Source organism: Tamandua tetradactyla, chromosome 20, assembly GCF_023851605.1.
Source record: "Tamandua tetradactyla isolate mTamTet1 chromosome 20, mTamTet1.pri, whole genome shotgun sequence".
Taxonomy (NCBI): domain Eukaryota; kingdom Metazoa; phylum Chordata; class Mammalia; order Pilosa; family Myrmecophagidae; genus Tamandua; species Tamandua tetradactyla.
The window spans coordinates 31,771,092-31,796,284 of record NC_135346.1 but is presented as its reverse complement, the minus strand read 5'-3'; the positions used below and the strand labels follow the sequence as shown (position 1 = coordinate 31,796,284).

General features: G+C 38.9%; 1 pseudogene; it reads left to right on the top strand.

Moving 5' to 3' along the window:
- Positions 1-4,927: 4,927 nt before the first annotated feature.
- On the top strand, positions 4,928-23,486 carry LOC143664313 (uncharacterized; annotated as a pseudogene).
- Positions 23,487-25,193: the final 1,707 nt, after the last annotated feature.

Here is a 25,193-nt window from a genome sequence, read left to right as displayed (position 1 = left end):
TGATTTTTCTGTAAACCTACACCTTCTCTGATAGAAAGAAATTAAGAAACGGGAAGGAAATTAAAACAGGACAATATGCTTAGTGTCTACTGTTCCACAGCCTTCTCTCTGCCCTGGAAAGCTGACCTTCATGGACTATATTAACTTCCAACCATGTTTGGCAAATACATCACTTTGGTAGGAAAACGTAGGAGGAAGGAAAGTGAAGTTGATGTATTTATTTCCCATACTCCTTCCCTGAGGTTGTCATGGTCCAGCTATTCTCATGATAAAAATCAAGTTCCTATTAGGTGGCCCTCCCCACTCAACACATTTTTTGTTTTTGGGTCATCTTAGAACTTCCATCAAGTCTAGGCACTTTAATGACAGAGGCTGTAATAGCTCTGGGACATCGCCCTAACTTACATCTTCGTAATGATACCCTTTACTAAATTCTTCTCAAATAAACCAATTTGAGAATGCCATTCGTTTCCTGTCAGGACCTTAACGAGTATACACTGGAAATGGAGAGTAAAGGGGCCAGAATGACTGTCATCACCATCATTGGAAAAACAAAGCAGGCAATGAAAATACATGCAGTCCTCACTGTGCATAGTTCCAATAGGCATGAACTTCAGTTACTCTGGTTTGGTTAAATAAAAACCGTCTGCCAACCACATAGTTCAAATTCCCATTACAACTGTGAATAACTGTATAGAGTACAAATTTTGCTGTTTGCTCTTCTGTCCACAAATTACTATGTACATTTTCACTTTGCAGTACACTATGTAGAGACAGCAGATGTGCATCAGATCTGTGTCCAGTCCTTTAGGCTGTCAGCAGTTGGTTACTGCACATCTGCTATTCAGTTCACACACAGACAGCAAAGCATGTAGTTGTTCTGCCTCATTATCTCCCACTGATAAACCCACATGACATTTCACAAAAGTAAATAATTGAAAGAGGGAACTGGACAACAAATATGAAAACGCAACAGAGAAATAAGTAATAAGACTGGAAGTGAAATTGGATGTGACCAGAAGACAGCTGACCGTGGGAACAATGACAATGCTGCTGTTCAAGAGAACCCAGGTGTGCACTCAGAGTAACTTCACAAAGGTAAACGCAACACAGGTGAGGAAAGGCGTTGAAGACACCCAGGGAAGTGATGCCAGCATAGAAACATCACATTAAAGGAACTCTTAGAGACATTTCTTGACATTGAAAAAGATCAAAAGCTGGAAGCATCCTACTTTATACAAGGAGACGGCACTGTTCAAAAGACTCAATGACCTTTTTAATGAAGAAATAACAACACTTTAATTCACAATGTTTCTAATCTTCCAAATTATAGTACACTAAATACTGCCCTTTTAAATTTCCCTATATATTTATAACTGACAGTAGGAGAGTTTTTAATGGTTTGACAAAAAATTTTAAAGGTCACAGAACAATGATAACCAGTAGGAAAATCCCATTATATTTAAGATTCCTTTGCACAGTTTCAGCTTTAACATCATTTTTACAGTCCCACTCTGTCCCTGCGTAGAGATACAAACTAATCCGAGACTTAGTCACTTTCTGAAACTCTTGGGAAAAGGCGGAGATCTCTGAAGGCAAAAGTAGGGCAAGAAATAGTCACGAGGGACAAGGTATGACTTGAAGATCCCAGAATCACTGACCTTACAAACCCCTTCAAGGTAGTTGGGTCGAGGAAGCCAACCTGTGGGAGAATGTTCCCTGGGCCCTCCAGAATTTATTGTAAGGAAAAAAATCACAGATTTGCAATGATATTTAGCTACAAAGGATATATTTAGCATTGTTTGAGATACTGAAAAGTTGGAAACAAATTAAGGAACTGGTTAAATAAATAGACATATACTCAAAAGATAGAGTCGTTTGCAATCTTCAAAAATGATGTCAGACATTTATCAATATGAAAATTGCAGCTGGCTACACACCCTTCTCTGACCCTCTAAAGCTGCCTTCTGTGAACTTTGACCAGGGTCGTAGGGGCAGAGGCAGGCTGGAGACTGAAGGTGGAACGTGTCAGCATCAATTTCTCAATGGGACCCAGGAACTGAGCAGAGATGCCAGTAGACTTTGGAAATACAATGTTCATATGGCAAAATTACTTCATCAGCCTCTCCGAAGACTTCCTCGGGAGCTACGGGCAGGAGCCCGGACTTTAAGCTGAGGAGGAGGCAGAGTTGAGTCAAACGCTGAATTTCAGGTTGGGAGACACATGGTAAAGAGGAAGAGATTTGGAGTTAAACATTCAGGTTTGAATTTACCTGCAGGCTATTTGACTTGTATAACTCATGCCACCTTTCTAAACCTCGGTAAAATTGGAAATAATCCCTGTGTAACACAGTAGCTTTCTTTCTTTATTTATTTATAAAAGAAAGAAGTGTATTTTACAACAGGACCTAGTGTTAATGTATATATGAGTATACTCCAGGTCTCTACGTTGGCTGCTCCCTCTGCCCAGCACTCTTCCTCTACTTCAAGTCTTGGCTCAAATTCAAGACTTTCCCTATCTACTGAATCTAAATTTAACACCTTTGCCTTCTCCCTTACTCTGATCTACTTTTTCTTTTTGCATAATGCTTCACTTTCTCACATACTATGTACGTTAGGTGGGGGGAACCGGGAAGAGCACTGCAACTGGAGCTGTGGAGGCTGTGTCGCCCCTCCCAACAGGGCTTCTGGGACCGCCCTTTCCAGACACCTGACTTCCGGAGCTGATGACCCGCCCCTTTGAACACCTGACTTCTGGGGACCCGCCCCCTTCTGGCCACCTGACTTCCGGGGAACCGCCCCTTCCGGATGTCACCTGACCCCCTTGCTTAAAAACTGTCCATGCCATCACCAGGCGCTGACTCACTTCCGTCCATTTTGGGTTTGGTGTGCCCAGCAGCGCAGAAATAAACCCACCCGCTTTAAATTTCCCCGTCTACCGTCCTTTTTTCCCACCTTTTTGCCTCCTAACCCTTTCAATGTATATTTTACTTCACTTTCTAATATACTATATATATTTTATTATGCTCATTGTTTATTGACTCTCTGTACTTATTAAAACAAATATTTCATGAAGGCAGGGACTTGCGACTTTTTGATTCAGTATTTTATGCCCAGCACAAGGAACAGTGCCTGGCTCACAGATGCTCAATAAATACTCATTGACAACAAAACAAACACGATACATATAAGTGCAAAAATTGTTTCATAAAATGATTCTTTTGGGATCCATGTGTGTGTCAATAGTTTATTTACAAATTCAAACTGCTGCGCATACAAGAGTACACACTCTTTATAGGGGCTCTAGAATAGCAAAAGCAACTTACAGAGACGGAAATTGGACGACTGGCTACTTCCGTGGCAGGGGTGGGAGGGAAGTTGTTACCTAGAAAGGCGGAGTACTTTTGGGGAAGATTGAAATGTTTTATATTTTGAGAGAGTGCGGTTACACGAATGTATACAACAAATTTTACACATCTAGTGTCTGTAAATTGTGTGCAATTTATTCTGTGTAAATTATTCCCTAATTTTTAAAGAGTACTGGCAAATAAAAATACTCGTCTTACCTCACTAAATAAATTTCACTACCTACGCTCACTAAAAGGTCTAGTCCATGTCGTAAAAACACTGACTTACTGGATTGCTGTAAGGGGTTAAACACCCATTTGGGAAAGCAGGCAGCAAGCCACCCAAAGACATTTCAGGCCTTCAGTAACGCTAGGCTCCCTCCCGCCCCCAGGAAGGTGCTCCTCACAGAGGTGCTGGCCACTCGGAGACGCTCCGCCCCGCGACATCTGCACTGGCAGCTCACGGCGCCCAGCGGGCCCAGAGCGCAGACCCGAGAACCCGCCCCGCTGGGGCCCACGACCCGGGTTAGAGGAGGGTCCTTCAGCTTTTGACTTAAAGCTCGTTCACACCTCCCCCGAAATACTGTTAAGCCCCGCTGTTCTTTCCCCATTTCGTCCGAGCCCGCCCTGTTCTTAGACTTGGCGCACCTTCAGCCCGAACCAAGGTCGCCCGGGTGAAGGAACTGCCAAACCCACCCCCACCGCCAGAGGCGGCGATGTTTAGAAGACGAGCGCACAAAAGTGCAGAAGGAGCGTAGTCCCTCCCCTGTAAACTACATCTCCCAGAACGCCCAGGGGCAGCACCGCGCAGAAGGTGGAGTTGCACATGCGCAGCAGGAGGCGCCGAGCGCGGGAGGCGGAGTTTCTCCAGGTCCGTTCTATCTTCTTCCAGGAATTAGTTTTCAGCTCCCCGCCCCCAAAACTCAGAACCAAGGACAAACAGGCGCCTAGGTTGGTGGGCATCGCGACAGCGCCCAGACTTACCCACTCAGGAATTCGAGTTTGAGCACAAGGCCTTTCTGCTTTTATTTCTCCAGGGATGCCCTACCATTTCCACGATTATAACGTTATGACTAAAGGGGAAATACATCGCAGGGATTTAATTAATGCCTACAAATGAAGCCAAAAATACTTTAAATTTATGTTCTTTCACCAAGTAGGGTATTTCCCAAGAGCACACACAAAGCTTAATATTGATTACAAAAATATGAAGGCCAATAGCCGACATGTCTGAAAAAAAAAAGCCGAAAACATTGTTTTCTTCCAGTGGACAGTGATGTCCACTCCAAATTAATCTAGTGCAGCATTAATCAGTGATTAGGAATTTGGTGTTCTCGTATAACTGTGTGTATCTAGGATCAGTTTTTGAAGACCTTTGGGGCCCTTCTGTTTGGAATCATGAGTCCTGTGGTAGGTGGTAATTAGATCAGTAATTGTGCCCTGTATTCCCCACCCCCTCCTCTCTTCTGGAGAGGTAAGGTTTAGGGGTTTCAGAGAGTTTCCTGATTAGAGTGGATGACTTTTTGCCTCATCCCTCTGTTCTTTTCTGTAACTGTCTCTTGCTCTCCCCCCTTGCCACAATGGCTTCCTTGCTGTTTGTCAAACATGCCAGCTCCCTGCTTCAAGGTTATTGCTCTTGTAATTCCTTTGGCCTGGAATGCTTTTTGTCCAGACATCAACTAAGCTCACTCCTTCCTTCAGGGTTTTGCTCAAAATGTCAACTTCTTGATTATCACCCTAATTACCATACTGTTTTCTCATTAACACTAATCCATAGCTATCATACTATACGTTTAATATATTTTTAAATTGTTTGCCCTTTCTTCCCCTCCCCCCCCCCCCAACTTAATGTAAAACCCATGAGGGAAGGGATTGCTATCTGTTTGGTTCCGTGCTATATATCTAGCACCTAAAATCGTGTAAGACACATAGTACGTTGTTAATTTGCTATGAAAGATGGCTTCTGCTCTCTTCTCTAGTTTATTTCTTAAATTTCTTTTCCATGGTTCTTTGCAGGTACAGTTTTGGGAAAGGTGAAGATATTAACTTGATGGATTTAAGATTACAGTGATGTAGCTGGATGCCCTCCGTATTGACTTAGCCAGTGGTTGAGAAACAAAGTGTTTACTGTGTAAATATCTGCTGCTGCATGTGTCATGGTGATTTGAGGAGGTTTTCAAACTATTTTCCATAGACCTAATCCTAGGAGTCTGGTAGAACCTCTAGGTACAGTTCTAATGCCATGAAAGTGTCAAAATTAAGGCACAATAAGAGGTTATCTTCACTCAAGAAAAGCTAATGCCATCTGGAACACCGCTGTAAGCTGGGAAGGCACGTGGCTGGCATCTGCTGGTCCCTTGCTCCTGGGCTTCGTTCCTTTCAGCCTGTTTTCTGTGACGGTTCCTCACTTGGCATCTGTGGGCCTCTACTTAGGTGTTCCAGGATAAAACTCTGGGTTTCATCTCTTAGCATCTGTCATGGCTGGAGATTTCTTCTCTTCAGGTGCTGGCTATTCCTGTGAGTCTTTGCTTAGCACTGGGCTATTTCTGTCTCAATCTCCAAATGTCTATATCAGCTTTCCCTGTAGGCTCTAAAGCAACTGTTCTCCAAAGGTTTGCATTGGCTCAGAGGTTTCTTCAAAATACTTCCCCTTTTAAAGAACACCAGTAAAATAATCAAGATCCAGCTTGAATGGCGGGGTTACATCTCCATCTAATCAAAAGGCCACACCCAACATTGGGCATGCCATATCTCCATGGAAATAATCTAATCCAAATTTTCTGCCCTACAGTACTGAATTAGAATTAAAAGAAACAGCTTCCCCCATATGATTGGGTCAGGATTAAAACATGGCTTTTCTGTGGTTCATAATACTTTCAAACCAGCACACAAGTATTGCCATGCCTCACTCATATGGACTAACTATAATATACAAACTCAGGGAATTGAGGTTGGGTTCTATTGTAAAGGGTCCTACATTGTAAGCTTTTACAGAAGTCACACCTGTTCTGTAGCTGTAACTGTTATTTCTAAATTCTGAGGTACTGGGCTCTTTGTGTGTAACCTGGTTGTTCCAAGAAACTTCGGATATTTACATGACAACTAAGACTCAGAGTTAGAGCTTTGAGGCTATGAAAGTCAGCATTACCCCATACAGCAACTGTTTAAAAAGTAGAAAAAGTAATCAGACTTCAATTAGAGATATGAATGAAGCTGATCTGGATAGGACTAAGGTAAATAGAATACAGGATAAAGGATGATATGGCCCATATTTTAAAACCTCAAATTCTGTGTGATACCAAAGAAAGAGGTGTTTATTTAGTGCAAAATTTATATTTTGGGTATTGCATTATCTCATTTAACTTGTGTGGTCAATTTGTTCACACACTGTGATTGCATGGAGCCTTGGATGGGGCATGGGATCTTGTTGGCTTGTCCAGGTTACTGTGATACACTGATACATCCCAGAGTAATTTGGGCAGATAATAGAAAAGTATTTACAAAGTCCTTTTGGGGGACTGGGGATATAGGAGGAAAGAGTCAATTGCCTCAGTTTTCTGTAAGGGTGAGACCCAGCAGATTATAAGGTTTTCCTATGAAGTCTCTGGACTCTGTTTTTCCTATCCTCCCCAGTATGTGGCACTTTTCTGCCTGCAGGTCCCACCAGCATAAGGTAATGAGGTACCTTTAACTCCAGCAGACTCTCCCTGCTGGGGGTGTGGTGGAGACAGAGGAGAGGTTGTAGGCTGGCTGTAATCCCTTGCCTTTTCCAGACCCTGGGGTCTGAATTCCTTGAGGGAGGGATTCCACCTGAGCTGGGCCCCACCCCTCTTCTGGGGAAATCACAGGCTCCAGACAAGTTCTCAAACAAGCCTGTTTCTGCCTATGCTTGGGACAGTGGAGCCAGAGAAGCCTTGCAGCTGTATCCAAAGAGTAATCAATCCATAGAAACACACAGCCACAAAAGAGAAAAAGAAAAGTCCTTTTCAGAGCAGGACCCCGTTCCTCAGGTTTGCCAAACAAAAGCTTAAATTGGTACATTGCTCTGCGTATCTCCAGGTCCTATGTGCCCCTTCCTTTCCTGCAGGGCCCAGACCTTTTCAGATCCCCCCCAAAACCTGTTTTTTTCTTTTTTCTTTTTCTGTCAGCCCTGACCCCTCTAGACCAGGGCAAAAACCAGCGACCTCCACTTTTACTTGAGGTTCAGCTGAGCTGGGGGCCTATTTTTAGTAGTCAGTATTTGTTAATTCCACAACTGGCATTTAGTTGTGCTCAGACCCTGCTGCTGATAAAGTCCCTTTCCTTTCCCCTCTGGGAAGCAGCCTGTGGGGAAGGGGCGCCAGCCACCGCAGCTTGGGGAACTCACAGTTCTGGGGGGGCTCACAGCCGGTCCAGCTGGTTCAGACTGGGGTATGCTGTGTGTCCGGTCACTGACGTGGCCCCAGCAGTTCTGTACTGTTCCTGGCTATTTACTAGCTGCTCTGGAGGATGAACTAAATCCCACACTTTGCTAAACTGCCTAATCTAATTTTATAGGGGCAGCCATGTTCTTTTAATCCTTATCCAATATTGTTGGGTGGGACCTCTTGATCAGGTTGTTTCTACAGAGATGTGACATGCCTAATTGTAGGTGTGATCTTTTGATTAGATTACTTCCATGGAAATGTGACTTACCCAGTTGTAGTTGTGGCCTTTTCATGAGGTTATATCCATGGAGTTGTGGCCTCGTCCATTTAAGGTGGGTCATGATTAGTTTACAGCCCATTCTAACTTTTTCATGTTGGAAGGAGCTGTCAGTTATATGGGTTAGGGAGATGGAACTAGCTGGTATTCTGGAGAGGCTGGGCTCTCTAAGTTTCAGGACTTATCTGGTCCAGGGGCCCATCTAGAGGTTGTAGGTTTCTGAAAAGTTACCCTAGTGTGTGGAAACTTTTTAGAATCCTATTTATTGCCCTAAGTGTTCTTTAGGATTGACCGGAATGGTTTTGGTTGGGGTTTGTCAGGTTATGATAGGTAGCAATGTCTAACTGAAGCTTGCGTAAGAGTTATCTCCAGAGTAGCCTCTTGACTCTATTTGAACTCTTCCAACCACTGATCCTTTATTAGTCACACTTCTTTTCCCCAATTTGATCAGGATGGAATTGTTGATCCTATGGTGCCAGGGCTGGACTCATCCCTGGGAGTCATATCCCACGCTGCCAGGGAGAGTTTCACCCCTGATGCCATGTCCCACATAGGAGGGATGAAACGGCTTTTAAAAAGGGGAATTTATTAAGTTGCAAGTTTACATATTATAAGGCTATGAAAATGTCCAAATTAAAGCACGGCTATAGAAATGTCTAATCTAAGGCATCTAGGGAAAGATACCTCGGTTCAAGAAGGCCAATGATGTTCAGGGTTTCTCTTTCAACTGGAAAGGCACATGGCAAACATGGCAACATCTGCTAACTTTCTCTCCAGGCTTCTTATTTCATGAAGTTCCCCTAGGGGTATTTCCCTTTTTAATCTCCAAAGGGCTCTGGCTGTGTGGACTCTTGTGACTCTAAAGCTTTTTTCAAAATGGTTCCCTCTTAAAGGGCTCCAATATGCAACCCCACCTTGAAGAGATGGAGACATATCTCCATGGAAACCATCTAATCAAAAGTTACCACCTACAAGTGAGTGGATCATATCTCCATCGATAATCAAAAAGCTTCCACCCAGCAATATTGAATGAGGTTTAAAGGACATAGCTTTTGTGGGGTATACCACAGATTCAAACTGGCCCATTCCACTCTTTGGACCCCAAAAAGACATGTTATTTACAAATGCAAAATACATTCATTCCCTAACAACATCAGAAAGCCTTAAAGCATTTCAGTAACAATACAAATGCAATACAAAGTCAGAAAGTGGTACAACATCTCATTAAAGTTAGCTACAGGCATGGGCTGTCCTAAGGCAAAATTCTCCTCTGGCGTTGGACCTGTAAAACTCGGAACAAGTTATTTGCTGCCAACATACAAAGGAGGGACAGTCATAGGATACAAATTCCCATATCCATAGGGAGAAATTAAGTAGGGACACAGGAGTTACCAGACCCAAGCAGTCTGGAAAACCTGCAGGGCAAACTCCATTACATTTCAAAGTTTGAGAGTCATTTTTCTTCTGGGCTTTAGAGAGTGGCAGTCCCACCCTTTCCAAGGGCCTACACAGCTGGCTGCCACTCTCCAAATACAACCTGGGGGGACAATGGGGAGACCACTTTTTCTTGACTCAACCCTCTCCAAGCATCAGGCAGTACCCAGGCTCTCTGCCATCTCTGGGGCACATGGTCCACCTCTCCATGTGGTAGTAGCTAGGCTCTCCCCAATCCCCAAGAAATGTGCTTTACCCTCTCCAAGGCCTGAGACAGCACAACTCTTCCACTGCAATGAGATGGAAGGCCCATCCCCTGCCTTCGGGACAAACTCACCCTCTTCAAGTGCTTGGGTGAGTCTGCTGGTTTTTTGACTTTAGACCTTAGATTCCATAGTTCTGCCTCTGAAGTTCTTTTACCTTCACTTTGTTCCCCTTTCTGAGACTTTTAGTCCAACTGGCAGCGATTGCATTTATATAGATCCCACAGTACTCTTGTTGGTTTTCTATGTAGCAGGCTCGGATCATGCCCATCAGACATAAGGAGTTTACCTTCCTGGATAACTCCATCTCCAATCCTGGCTTTTTCTGAAATGGCTGACTGGTTCCATGTTTTGTTAAACCCTCATGTGGGGCCCTATTCTCTTGGATCTCCTCTTCTGGGAGCCCACAATTTCCCAGATAATCAGTTTCTGGTTTCTTTGTTTCCAAGAGTTCAGTTCTCAACTTATCTCTTTCCTCTTGCATTTCACTATAAGCTGCAAGGAAAACTGGCTGCACTTTCCACATTTAATTTGTAAATCTCTCCTGCTAAATATCCAAGTTCATGGCTTTTAAAATCTGCCTTCCATCAAAAACCAGCAGTCAATTTTGCCAGATTATTTGCCACTTTAAAACAAGGATTGCCTTCCTTCCAGTGTGCAATAACACACACCTCATTTCTGTCTAGAGCCTTGTCAGAAGTATCTTTAGAGTTCTACATTTCTACCAATAGTCTCTTCAAAGTATTCTAGGCATTCTCTATCAAGTTTCTCACACCCTTTCCAGAATCTTCCCCTTACCCATTTAAAAAGCCCTTCCAACATGTTTGGTATTTGCAAATTATAGCACCCCACTTCTCTGGTACCAAAATCTGTTCTAGTTTGCAATCTGCTAGAATGTGATATACCAGAAACAGAGCAGCCTTTAAAAAGGGGGAACTTATTAAGTTGCAAGTTTACATGTTCTAAGGCTGTGAAAATGTTCAAATTAAAGGAAGGCTATAGAAATGTCCAATCTAAGGCATTCAGGGAAAAATATCTTGGTTCAGGAAGGCCAATGACATTCAGGGTTTCTTTCTGAACTGGAAAGGTACATGATGAACATTGCAACATCTGCTACCTTTCTCTCTAGGCTGCTTGTTTCATGAAGCCCCCCCAGGAGGGTTTTTCTTCTTTATCTCCAAAGGTCTCTGGCTGCATGAGCTCTCATGGCTCTAAAGTTTTTTTCAAAATGGTTCCCTCTTAAAGGGCTCCAGTAAGCAAACCCATCTTGAATGGTGGAGACACATTTCAATAGAAACCATCTAATCAAAAGTTACCACCCACAATTGGGTGGGTAATATTTCTGTGGATAATCAAAAAAGTCCCACCCAGCAATATTGAATGAGGATTAAAGGCTATGGCTTTTCTGGGGTACACCACAGATCCAAACTTGCACAGCTGTATACAAGATATTTCTTACTAATCCACTTAACAATTGTGTCTTTACTACCTTTCTAAAAGAGATTCAAAGGCAATAGAAGGCAAATGGCTTTCAGGAACATAAGTTATACTTGGAAAAGTAAGGCATCTATATTCACAGCTATATAAAATTACATGTCTAATACAGTTACTGCTTTCTTTAGCAGTCAGTGAAAAATATCATCCAAAGAGATGTAGCAGAATTTAAGAAGGCAAACTTCTGGGCATGTAGCAGCTGCTCTAAAGCATATTTTAAAAGTGTGGAATCGGAAGAAGGAAGAGGGGAGAGGGGAAGCTCTGGTAAAGAGAATATGTAGAAAACTTCCAAGTTAAGAATAAACCTGACTTTTCTGGCAGAAATTTACTGGTATTACTTGATCTCAGTAAAAGATATTTATTGGGTGGTAGTTGTTTTTAAGCTTGCGTACACAGTATGAATACAGAAGTTAAATTTCATTAGCCATATGCTGAATTTTTCTGTTATTATTTTAAACAGATTTGAGATATAATTCACATAGCTTACAATTCATCCACTTGGTGATACAATTCAATGTTTTTTAGTATATTCACAGATGGGTACAACCATCACCACAGTCAGTTTTAGAACATTTTCATCACTGCAAAAAGCAATTGTACTTTTAAGATGACCCCCTTAGCTCTAAGCAACCACTAATCTACTTTCTGTCTCTATGGATTTGCCTATTCTAGACATTTCATATAAATGGACTCATTATATGTGGCCTTTTGTGACTAGCTTCTTTCACTTAGCATGATGGTTTCAAACTTCATTTGTATTATAACATGTATCAGAACTTCATTTTTATGGCTGAATAACATTTTATTATATGGATATGCCATGGTTTGTTTATCCATTCATCAGTTGATGGACATTTGGGTTGTTTCAACCTTCTTGCTGTTATGAATAATGCTGCCATAAACATTTGTGTCCAAGTTTTTTGTGGACATATGTTTTCATTTCTCTTGGTTATATACCTAGGAATGGAATTTCTGTGTCTTGGGGTACCTCTGTGTTTTACCATTTGAGGAACTGCCAGATGTTTTCCAAAGTGACTGCACCATTTTACATTCCTATCATCAATTTATGAGGGTACAGATTTCCCCACATCTTTGTTAACACTTATTATTATCTGACCATTTCACTGTAGCCACTTAGTTGATATGAAATGGTAGCTCATCATGGTTTTGATTTGCATTTCCCTGATGACTAATGATGTTGAGCATCTTTTTATGTGCTTATTGGCCATTTGTATATCTTTAGATAAAAGTCTATTCAGACCCTTTGCCTACTTTTTTGGGGGGCGGGGGTGCATGGTCTGGGAATTGAACCCGGGTCTCCCACATGGAAGACGAGCATTCTACCACTGAACTATTTTTCTTTAAATTATTGAGTTGTTAGAGCTCTTTATATAGTCGAGATACAAGTCCCTCGTGAAAGATAGGATTTGCAAATATTTACCCCAATTCTGTGGGTATAGTTTCACTTTATGAATGTTGTCACTTGATTCACTAAAGTTTTAAATTTTGATGATGTCCAGTTTATCTGTTTTTAAATTATATTGTCCATGCTTTTGGTATCACATCTAATAATCCATTGTCAAATCCAAGGTCATGAAGATTTACCCCTATGTACTCTTCTAAGAATTTTCTAATTTTATCTCTTACATTTAGGTCTTTGATCCATTTTGAGTTTTTATGTATGGTGTGAAGTTAAGGATCTAACTTCATTCTTTTGCAGGTGGATATCCAGTTGTCCCTGTACCATTTATTGAAAAGACTATTCTTTCCCCATTTAATTATCTTGGGACCTGTGTTGAAAATCAGTTGACCACAAAGGTTTATTTCTATACTCTCATTCTATTCTATTGATCTATATATTTGTCCTTAAGCCAATAACATATCCTCTTGAGAACTCTTATTTGTAATGAGTTTTGAATTTTGGAAATGTCATTCCTCCAACTTTGTTCTTTTTCAAGATTTTCCTGTCATTTCTGGATCCCTTGTAATTTCATATGAATTTTAGAATCAGAATCAAATTCTAAAAATAAGCAAGATGGAATTCAGATAGGGATTGTGTTGAACTGGTAGATCGGTTAGGGAGTATTGCCATATTCACTGTATAAAGTCTTCCAACCCATGACCATGATTTCAATGTTTAAAGTATAAGTTTTGTGCTCTTTTGTTAATTTTATTTCTAAATATTTTATTCTTTTTTAATACTATTGTTGATGGGATTTTTTATTACTTTCATTTTTGGGTTATCCATGCTATGTGTATAAAATTTGTGTATATTGATCTTGTATCTTGAAACCTTGCTGAACTTGTTTACTAGTTCTAGTGGAAGTTTAGTGGAGTCCTTAGGTTTTTTTTTTTTTTTTTTTTTGCATACAAGATTCTGTCATCTGTGAATAGAGATAATTTAACTTCTTCCTTTCCAGCCTGGATCCTTTTTTTTTTTTTTTTAAACTTTTTTTGTTGTGTACAAAGCAAAGAAATAAAAAAGCAATAGTTTTCAAAGCACTCTTCAAAAAGTGGTTACAGATAGATCCCAGAGTTTGTCATGGGCTACCATACGATCCTCTCGTATTTTTCCTTCTAGCTACTCCTACTCCAGAATATAGGAGGCTAGGGGGCTTAAATACTTTTTTGTCATCACATTCAACTTTTTTTCCTTCTGTTTTGTGAACAATAACATATATACAAAAAAGCTATACATTTCCAAGCACAGCACCACAATTAGTTGTAGGACATATTTCAGACCTTGACATGGGCTACAATTTCACAATTTTAAATTTAATTCTAGCTGCTCTGAAATACTGGAGACTAAAAGAGATATCAACTTAATGATTCAGTATTCATATTCATTTGTTAAATCCTATCTTCTATGTATAATTCCACCATCACCTTTGATCTTTCTGTACCTGTCTTTGGGATTGTTTGGGCTATGGCAATTCTAAATTTTTGCTATTGGATGGGTCTGTCACTAATATGGGATAGGGAGATGGAACTATCTGATGTTCTGGAGAGGCTGGGCTAGGTTTCAGGACTTATCTGGACCAGGGACCCATATGGAGGTTGTAGTTTTCTGGAAAGTTACTCTAGTGCCTGGAACCCTTGTGAAATCTTATAAATTGCCCTAGGTGTTCTTAAGGATTGGCTGGAATGGTCCTTTTTGGGGGTTGGCAGATTATGATAGGTAGTAAAGTCTACCTGAAGGTTGCATAAGAGCAACCTCCAAAATAGCCTGTCAACTCTATTTGAACTCTCTCTGCCACTGATACTTTATTAATTACACTTCTTTTCCCCCATTTGGTCAGGATGCAGCCTGGATCCTTTTCTATCTTTTTCTTCTTTAATGCCAGTCTTGAACACTCCATTATGATGTTGACAGGAGAGTCAAGGGTAGACTTCCTCACCTTGTTTTTGATCTTATGGGGAAATTATCCAATCTTTCACCACTAAGTATGATGTCAACTGTGAGGTTTTTTAAGATGCTTTGTATCAGGTTGAGGAAGTTCTCTTCTATTCCTGGTGTGTCATTCAAAAGAATGTGTTGGATTTCTTCAGATGCTTTTTTCTGTACTTACTGAGATCATTATGTGGTTTTTGTTTTTTATTTTATTGATATGGTGTATTATATTAATTGGTTTTCCAATGTTAAATCAACTTTGCAATCCTTGGATAAAATTACTTGATCATGGCATATATTTCTTTTTATATATTGCTGGATTTGGTTTGCTAGTTATATTGGGAAGCTGCAAGAACACCCTCAGTTTCAGTGATTTACTAGAAGGACTTAGAGAACCCAGAAATGCTTGTTACACCATTGTTACAGTTTATTACAGTGAAAGAATGCACATTAAAATTAGCAAAGGCAAAAGCGCATAGGGTAGAGTCCAGAAGAAAATGGTGCAAGTTTCCAGTTGTGCTCTCCTAGTGAGTCACATAGACAGACTTTATTCTCTCGTAAACTATGTGTGACAACATAAGAAGGGTTGCCAACCAGGACAGACCACAGGCATATATAATCAGGTGATCCCCCTAAGTCACACTGTTAGCATAAACTATCTGGTTAAAGTGATTCAGTGTGGCCCAAGGCCTCAGGAATCTTCTCATAGCCAGTCAAGAGCCAGTCCTTTCTGTGGAATGTTCAGAGTTTGAGTAACACGGGCCTGTTGAGTTAACTTTTTACTGCACCCTAGACTTTGTTGAGACTTTTGTCTATATTAATAAGAGATCTTGGCCTGTCAGTTTTTTGTGGTGTCTTTGTCTAGTTTTGATATCAGGATAATAATACCGGCCTCAATAAAATGAGTTAGAAAAACTAAAAACACCAAAAAAAAAATAATAAAATGAGTTAGAAAGTGTTCTGTTTTTTGAAGGAGTTAGTGAAGAATTGGTAGTAATTCTTTAAGTGCTGGTAGAATTCATCAGTGAGATCATCTGGGCCTGGCTTTTCTTTGTGGGTAGTTTTTTGATGACTAATTCAATTTCTTTTCTTGGTCTCTTTCTTCTTGAGTCACTTTGGGTAGTTTATGTCTTCCTAAGACTTCATCTATTTCACCTATGTTATGTAATTTATTGGCATATTATTGTTAACAAATATTTCCCTTTAACATCTTTGTCTACTTTGCCTACTGCTTTATTGAGGTGTAATTTTCACATATTAAAATCCATCCATTTAAAATGTACAGTTTGGTACGTTTTGATAAATCTTATCTGTCATTTCTGTCACCCCAGAACATTCCCATTGCTGGCTTTATTCTCATTTGCTGCCCCATTCACAACCAGAGGATATCACTGATCTAATTTCTCTTGCTATAATTTTACCTTTTCTAAAATGCAATATAAACAGAATCAAACACTATGGAGTCTTTTTTGTCTGGCTTCTTTCACTAAGCATGATTCTTTTTAAGATTCAGTCATGTTGCCTTTATCAGTCATCTCTTTTATTGTTGAGTAGTACTCCATTGTATGGATATATAATTTTATTTATCCATTCACCACCTGATGGACATTCAGAGTTTCCATTTTTGTGGCTATTATGAATAATGCTACTATCAGTATTCTTGAGCAAATCTTTGTGCGGGCATAAGATTTCATTGCTCTTGGGTAAATACCTAGAATTAAAATGAATTATATGATAAGTATATGTTTAACCTTTTTTGAAACCACCAAACTACATTCCAAATTTGTTATATCATATTGCATTCCCACTAGCAATGTATTCCAGTTGCTTCACATTCTTAGCAGCATTTTGTGTTATCTTTTTTTCTTAGATTAGATATTATAGTGACTGTATTCTGGTGTCCACTGTGGTTTTAATTTGCATTTTTCTACAGATTAAGGATGTTGAGCATCTTTTCAGTGCTTTTAGCCATTTGTTTTTAGTCTTTTTTTGCCCATTTAAAAAATTGAGCTGTTTGTCTTTATAGTTTTCATGGTTAGGGACAGGTGTCAACTTGGCCAAGTTGTGGTACCTGTTCATCTGATTGGGCAAGCGCTGGCCTGTCTGTTGCAATGAGGACATTTCATAGGATTAGGTCATGATCGCGTTAGCTACATCCACAGCTGATTCCATTTGTAATCAGCCAAAGGGGAGTGTCTTCTGCAATTAGTGATGCTAAATGCAATCATGGGAAGCCTTTTAAGGAGGACTCAGAGGAGACAGGTTCCATTCCTGCTTTGGCTGGTGAGCCTCTCCTGTGGAGTTCATCCAGGCCATCCATTGGGGTCATCGGCTTCGCAGCCTGCCCTGTGGATTTTGGACTCTGCATTCCTACGGTCACGTGAGACACTTTCATAAATTTTATATTTGCAAGTGTTCCCTGTTGATTCTGTTTCTCTAGAGAACCCTAACTAATACAATAGTTATAAGTATATTTTTATATATTCCTTTGTCAGATAGATGTTTTGCATCTATTTTCTCCCAAACTACAGCTTGCTTTTTCATTTTCTTAAGGAAAAAAAGGTTTTAATTTTGATGAAATATAATTTATCAATCCTTTTGTGATCAATCATTTATTTATCTTATTGAAGAAATCTTTGTTTAACTCAAGGTCACAAAGATTTTCTCCTATTAAATATCTTCTTGAAGTTATTGGTTTTAATTTTTACCGGTAGGACTTTGATTAATTTTTAATTTAATTTTTCTGTATTGTGTAAGAAAAGGGTAAAGGTTTTATTTCTTCCATATAGTTAACCAGTTAATCCAACTATTGCTTGAAAAGACTACCCTTTAATCATTGAATTACCTGGGCACCTTTTTTTGCAAGTTACATATGGGTCTATTTCTGGATTCTCAATTCTATTCCACTGAGCTGCATATATATTGTTATGCCAGTATCACACTGCTTTGATTACTACAGCTTTATTACAATATTGAAATCAGTATATCTATCTATCTATCTATCTATCTATCTATCTATCTATCTATCTATCTATCTATCTATCTATCTATCTATCTATATGTTTAGCCTTGTGCCAGGACCATGTTGTTTTGACCACTGTTGCTTTGTAATATGCTTTAAAGTCAGGAATTGTGAGTCCTCTGATTTTATTTTTGTTTTTTTTTCAGGATGTTTTGGTTATTTGGAGCCCTTTACCAATAACTGGCTTTTCCATTTCTGTTGGAATTTTGATTGGGATTACATTGCGTCTGTAAACCATTTTGGGTAGAATTAACATCTTAATGATATTTAATTTTCCAATTCATTAACATGGAATGTCTTTCCATTTATTTATGTCTTCTTTAATTTTCCTTAGCAATGTTTTGTAGTTTTGGGAATATAAATCCTTTATATTTTTGGTGTTTTGGTTTGCTAAATGCTACTGGAATGCAATATACCAGAAATGGAATGGCTTTTAAAAAGGGAATTTAATAAGTTGCAAAATTTCAGTTCTAAGGCGTTGCAAAATTTCAGTTCTAAGGCCATAAAAGTGTCCAAACTAGAGCATCCAGATAAAGACACCATGACTCAAGCAGGGCTGGTGTCTGTCACATGGGAAGGCACCTGGCAGGTGTCTGCTGGTCCTGTTCCCAGTTCTGTTGCTTCCAGCTTCTGATGCCAGTGGTTTCCTATATAAGTGTCTGTGGGTCTTTACTTAGCTCTTCTTTTATTACTTCAATTTAATAATGTCTTTTTTTTTCTGAAAAAAATTTACAAACTCTTCAACAAAATAGCTCTATCTCCCCTCCTACCTCCATCCATCTTGTACTGCTTTGTTCTTTGTGTGTGTATGTGTGTGTGTGTGCCTGCGCTGTATGGCAGAGTCACATTTCATTCTTTATCCATGTGAGTATCCCATTATTGCAGCTCCATTTGTTGACTATTTTGTTTGTTTGTTCATTTTTGATGGTTTCTTTGTTTGGGAAGGGCATGGGCCAGGAATCAAACCCAGGTCTCCCACATGGCAGACAGAATTCTACCACTGAACTACACTCGCACCCCTGCTTTGTTCTTTTGTAGTCATACATTTTACAGTTATATTTGTTATATTTATATTATATACAGTTATATAATATTTATATTATATATATATATATAAATTTGACAATATAATATTATAATTTTTGCTTTAAAAGTCTTTTAAATAAATTAGAAGAAAGGAGAAAAAAGTACACATGTACAAAATCCTTTGTATTTACCACTTATATATGTTTTTATTTCTAGTGTCCTGTGGATCTGAGTAATCATTTGGTATCATTTTTCTTCAGTTGGAAAGAGTTCTGTAGTATTTCTTGCAGAACACAGCTGTAAGCAATGCATTTTTAATCTGGAAGTGTCTTTATTTTGCCATCATTTTAAAAGGAAAATTTCATCAAACATAGAATTCTTGGTTCATATGTTGATTTATTTTAGCACTTTGAATATGTCATTCCAGTGTTTCCTGGCCTTCTTTTTCTTCTGTAAAGAAGTCCACTGACATCCCTATTCATTTTTCTGCATGTGATATATCATTTTTCTTGCTGCTTTTATGATTTTCTCTTTGTGTTGATTTTTCAGCAGCTTGGTTATGATGTGTCTAGGTAGCTAGGTATCCTACTTACAGTTTATTGAGGTCTTTGCATCCATAAGTTAATATTTTACACCAAATTAGTTATTTTTTCAGACATTACTCTTCAAATATTTTTCTGCCCTTTCTCTCCTTCTTTCTGGTACTCTAGTTACACATGCTGAATTGCTTAATTTTATTCCACATATCTATGAAATTTTGTTTATTTTTCTTAAATCTTTTTTCTTTGAATTGGATAATTTCTTAGTGATAAATATTCAAGGCCAATAATTTTATCTTCTGTCTTCTCAGATATTCTAATGAGCCCATCTAGCCATTTTTTTATTTTGACTTTGAAATTTCCAGTTGGTTAATTTTTATTTTTTATTTTTTAAAATTTATTTGTTAATTAAAAAATTAAGAAACCAAATAAAACATCAACATATATAATCAGTAATTCACAATATCATCACTTAGTTGCATATTCATCATTTCTTAGAACATTCGCATTAATTCAGAAAAAGAAATAAAAAGACAATAGAAAAAGAAATAAAATGAACACAGGAAAGGAAAAAAAAAAAGATTATGCATACCATACCCCTTACCCCTCGCTTTCATTGATCACTAGCATTTCAAACTAAATTTCTTTTAGCATTTGTTCCCCCTATTATTTATTTTTATTCCATATGTTTACTCCTTTGTTGACAAGGTAGATAAAAGGAGCATCAGACACAAGGTTTTCACAATCACACAGTAACATTGTGACAGCTATATCATTATTCAATCATCCTCAAGAAACATGGCTACTGGAACACAGCTCTACATTTTCAGGCAGTTCCTCCAGCCTCCCCCTTACATCTTGAATAACAAGATGATATCTACTTAATGCATAAGAATAACCTCCAGGATAACCTCTTGACTCTGTTTGGAATCTCTCAGCCATTGCCACTTTGTCTCATTTCACTCTTCCCCCTTTTGGTCGAGAAGGTTTTCTCAATCCCTTGATGCTAATTCTCAGCTCATTCTAGGGTTTCTCTCAATCCCTTGATGCTGAGTCTCAGCTCATTCTAGGATTTCTGTCCCACATTGCCAGGAAAGTCCACACCCCTATCCTTTGTGGGGTTAAGTTTCATATGAACAAACCCAAGACTGGGGGCTCAGCCTATAGCTTTGGTTGTCCACACTGCTTGTAAGAATATCAAGAATTCAACTTGGGGAAGTTGAATTTCTCCCCGTTCTCACCATTCCCTAAAGGGGGCTTTGCAAATACTTTTCCACTCACTGATCGAATCACTCTGGGATTCATCGGGGCATCACTCTGGACAAACCAATTGGTTATTTTTTAATTACATAAAATAAGGTTCACTCTTTCTTTAAATTTTGACAAATAAAATGACTCATACAACTGCCACCATAATCCGAACAGTACTATTACATTCAAAATTTACTCTACTTGCCTTTTCATTGGTCAAATTAGTTGATTTATATAATTTCCTTCTTCATTTAAATTGTCTATTTGCTCACGTATTCCTTAGCATGTTTTCCTTTAATTATTTTAACATATAAATAGTTTATAATAGTTTCTAAAAATCTTTGTTTGTTGAATCAACATCTGAAGCTACTTGGATTCAGTTTCTATTGACTGACTTTGTTCCTGAGTATGGGTCATATTTTCCTGTTTCTTTGCATGTCAAGTAATTTTTGTAATTGAAAACTGACATTTTAGACAATATTTTGTAGCATCTATAGATTCTTCTTATTCTTCAAAGGGTTGTTGAATTCTTGTTTTAGAGTCAATTAACTTGCATAGACTCACATTATAACATTTGTCTCCTCTATAGTGTGTCATGGCTAACGTTTATACTTAGTTTTTTTTGCTTGTTTGTTTTAGTCTGACTACCTATGGCACTTTCTTGTGCGTGGATAATTTAGAGCTGTGCTAATAATTTGCATAGAGGTTTTACTGGTCATCTAAAACCAGTAAGGCTTCTATACCTCGCTGCCTGAGTTGTGTGTAGGTTGGAAGACTTCAAGGTTATAGTAAGTTCACAAGTCTCCCTGGTTTTCAATCATTGCTGGGCTCTCTGGGGTCATCTTGCACATATATTTAAGCAGTCAGGTGGGGATGTGTGGCAACTGTATTATGTCAGTTCTTTGAGAATACTTTTGCTTCCAAATTCTCCCTATTAAATTCTAGCTGCTCTACCATCAGCTTTAAACCAAGTTTGCCATCTCTGTCTGTTAATGCCCAGTATGTCCTAGTATGAGCCCTTGATCTTCTAATCCTTCCAAGAGTGTTGGAAGGATTAAGTCTGTTAATGCCACATGAGTTGGGAATGGGCAGATGGGAAAGGCCAGGAAAAAGGCCACCAACTCCCTATTCTCACCCAGTAAGGCAGCAATGTTTGATATACAAACACTTTTCAATATCTGGCCTTCCTTTGGTCATTTTCCAGTGTCCCGAATTTACTGTTTTTAATAATTTTATTCGTTATTATACTTGTTTTCTAAGGAGGGGAAATCCATGACCATCTCATGCCATCATTATTGCAAATAGAATCCATCTTTGTTTATCTATTCACTCATAAACTTACATGTTTTTTTGTGCTTCTAAACGACCTAACCCCTTCCCAGTTCTCTAATCATGGATCATTTTGGATCATCCATTTTATTCTACCTCTTCTATCTTCTACTAATCTTCTATGTATCTATTTGATTTCATCTTTTTATTATTTCAGACAGAGAGAGTATACTTGACACCTCTCAACAGGGTATTTTTTAATATGCTTTCTTCCATAAGGAAATACTGGAAAATGTCAAAATGGATCACCCATTGTACTCAATTGTAAAAATCTGGCAAGGTAATAGCCAGCCAGATAGAAAGCAGGAAATCCATGAAAGACTTTTCAGCCAAGTTACAATCATCAAGAGTAAACCAGTTACTGAGGAGCCATGCCATACATATAATGCATTTGGAAAAATACTTCCTGAGTGCACAGATCCAGATACTTCAAGACAAAGTCTGTATAATTATGATTCATTTGAAAACAGCTTGAAACCTAATATAAACCAACTTAGTTGTAATAGGGGTTATGCAACAAAAAACACTGATGAGAATATCTTGGATGTGGTATCACATCTAGCTACAATTCTTCCCATTCTAAGCGTAAGAAGATACATAATGGAGGGAAATACTCTGAAGGTAGATATTGTGGAAACATTCTCAGCAGTAAACAATCTCTTATTCAAGATGTGAGTGTTGAAACTGGGGAGAAGACCTGTGCGTGTATTGAATGTGGTAAATGCTTTCTCAAGAAGCCACAGCTCGTTATGGATCAAAGAATTCATACTGGAGAGAAACCGTATGATTGTGGTGCATGTGGAAAAACCTTCAGTGAGAAGTCACATCTGATTGTTCTCTGATGAGAACTCATACTGGAGAGAACCTTATGAATGTTCTGAATGTGGAAAAGCCTTCTCTCAGAAGTCATCACTTACTATACACCAGAGAGTTCATTCTGGGAGAAAAGCATATGAATGTAGTGAATGTGGGAAAGCTTTTTCCCAGAAATCACCCCTCATTACACATCAAAGAATTCATACTGGGGAAAAACCATATGCACATAGTCAGTGTGGAAAGACCTCCCATAAGTCGCAGCTTATTATACATCATAGAGCTCATACTGGAGAGAAGCCATTTGAGTGCACTGAATGTGGGAAAGTCTTTTGTGAGAATTCCCACCTCATTATACATAAAAGAATTCACACTGGAGAGAAATCCTACAATTGTGCTCAATGTGGAGAATCCTTCAGCAGGAAGTCGGAACTCATTATACATCAAATAGTTCACACTGGGGAGAAATCCTATGAATGTACTGAATGTGGGAAGACCTTCTCCCCGAAATCCCAGCTTATCATACATTGGAGAACACGTACTGGAGAGAAACCTTATAAATGCAGCGAGTGTGGCAAAGCCTTCTGTCAGAAGTCACATCTCATTGGACAGCAGCGAATTCACATAGGAGAAAAGCTTTATGTGTGTACCGAATGTGGGAAAGCTTTCTCACAGAAATCCTATCTCCCAGGACATCAGCGAATTCATACAGGAGAGAAACCTTACCTATGTGGTGAATGTGGAAAGGCCTTTTCCCAGAAGTCAGACCTTGTTGTTCACAGGAGAATTCACACTGGGGAAAAACCCTATCAGTGTGGTACATGTGGGAAAGATTTCATCCAGAAGTCACAGCTTACTGTACATCAAAGAATTCATACAGTGGTGAAATCATAAGAATGAACTGGACATAGAAAAGCCTTCAGTATTAGCTCAAGCCTTAATAAATACTAAAAACCCCATTTCTGATGAGTTTTGGGATTACATCTCTGCTGATAAAATTTTACAAGTGAAATCATGTTTCTAGTGTATATTTAACTTTTTATCAAACATAATAGAAAAGTCTTAATTATATAAATGATGGGCACTTTTACCATAGCCTGTAAAACTTTAAATTATGAACTGAATGGTTAGCGTAGTAGTGGCACAAATTACGTATATAATCTTTGAAATTGTGTTCCTGATTATGCTACATAACAAAAATCAGACACATGGTGAAATTGGTAATGTTAAAACCATCATTATGGCCATGCAATGATTTCCTATGAAGAAAACTTGAGTCAAAAATGCTACAATCTAGAAACTGCATTCTGGAGAGGGGTCTTGACCCTCTCCTCTAAAGATATATGTAAAATTCTTCTTGTAGAAGATGGAAAAATAAGTTGATTAGGTTCAGTAAATGTTGTATTTATGTGTTTTTCCATTTCAAGAGTGTGAGTTGAACTGTGTCTCTGGATGGATCCAGGATCCTGAAATTGACACTTGTTCATTTCTCCCCCTTACCCTACCTTGTCAAGGTCTTGGTGTGGTGCCAGATGGTTATGGGTTTTAATCCTGGTTCCACTACTGACAGGTTGTGTGACTTCAGATAAGCCCATTCTACCTGTTGGTGTCTATTTCTTCCACCAGACACATTCTAAGCTGGTATTTTTGTCCCCTTTATCTTCACTTTCTGTCCTTCTATAATATGCTGTTAATACCAGTGTGTGAAATCCACATTTAAACTATATTTGCATTCCAGACACTCAACTTTTGATGGCCCAGGTCTTCTCCCTTGTCCCTTTCACTTTCCTGTATTTGGGGCAGCCTAACTCATGCTTTGTGAACATGGTTTCAACAGCTTCTCATTCATTCTATTTTGTAAACCCACATAAATTGTAATATTTACACACATAGACACTGTATGATGCCTCGCCAGTTCCTGTTTTGCCCCCTTGCTGCAGCTTCAGCCGTTTTCCCTGAGAATTGAGTGGCCCTCAACTAGAACCTTTGAGGGTAGGGAAGACATGCCTCGGATAGTTTGTGTTAGCAAGTATGATATCTAAATATATAAATCCTAACTTCTGTTTCTGAAATACTACCCTTCTCTTTGCTGTGGGCCCAGCTCTTCTCCCATGAGAATCTTCAGGTCACTCTGATGGGCAGAAGCCACACCTGTCAGGAATGTAGTGATTTGTATAGCTAAATATGGTGTTGGCACATGAAGTTCCTGATTCTTCCACATTTCTTGCCCACCTGACCTTCTTCCTGTAAGGCCTGATATCTACTCTGAGAAATGAGAGTCTGCCATATGAAAATGTGTGCATAAGTAAATGCATATCTCAAAAGGATGTGTGACCCTGTGTGGGCAAATTCTTTGTGTCATAAAGAACAGTAAGCTAAAGGCACTGATGTCATATCAGATATAACTGGCCATTTAGAACATGGAAAATAGAACCTGCAGGCTTGCATTTGAAATTATCTGCTTTGATGGAAAATGGCCCACCTAACACTCTTGGAAGGATTAGAAGATCAAGGGCTCATACTGGGACATACAGAGATTTTGTAAGAAGGGAATTTTATATGCAATGACAGTTAGGGAATTATGTAAGGATAACCTTACTA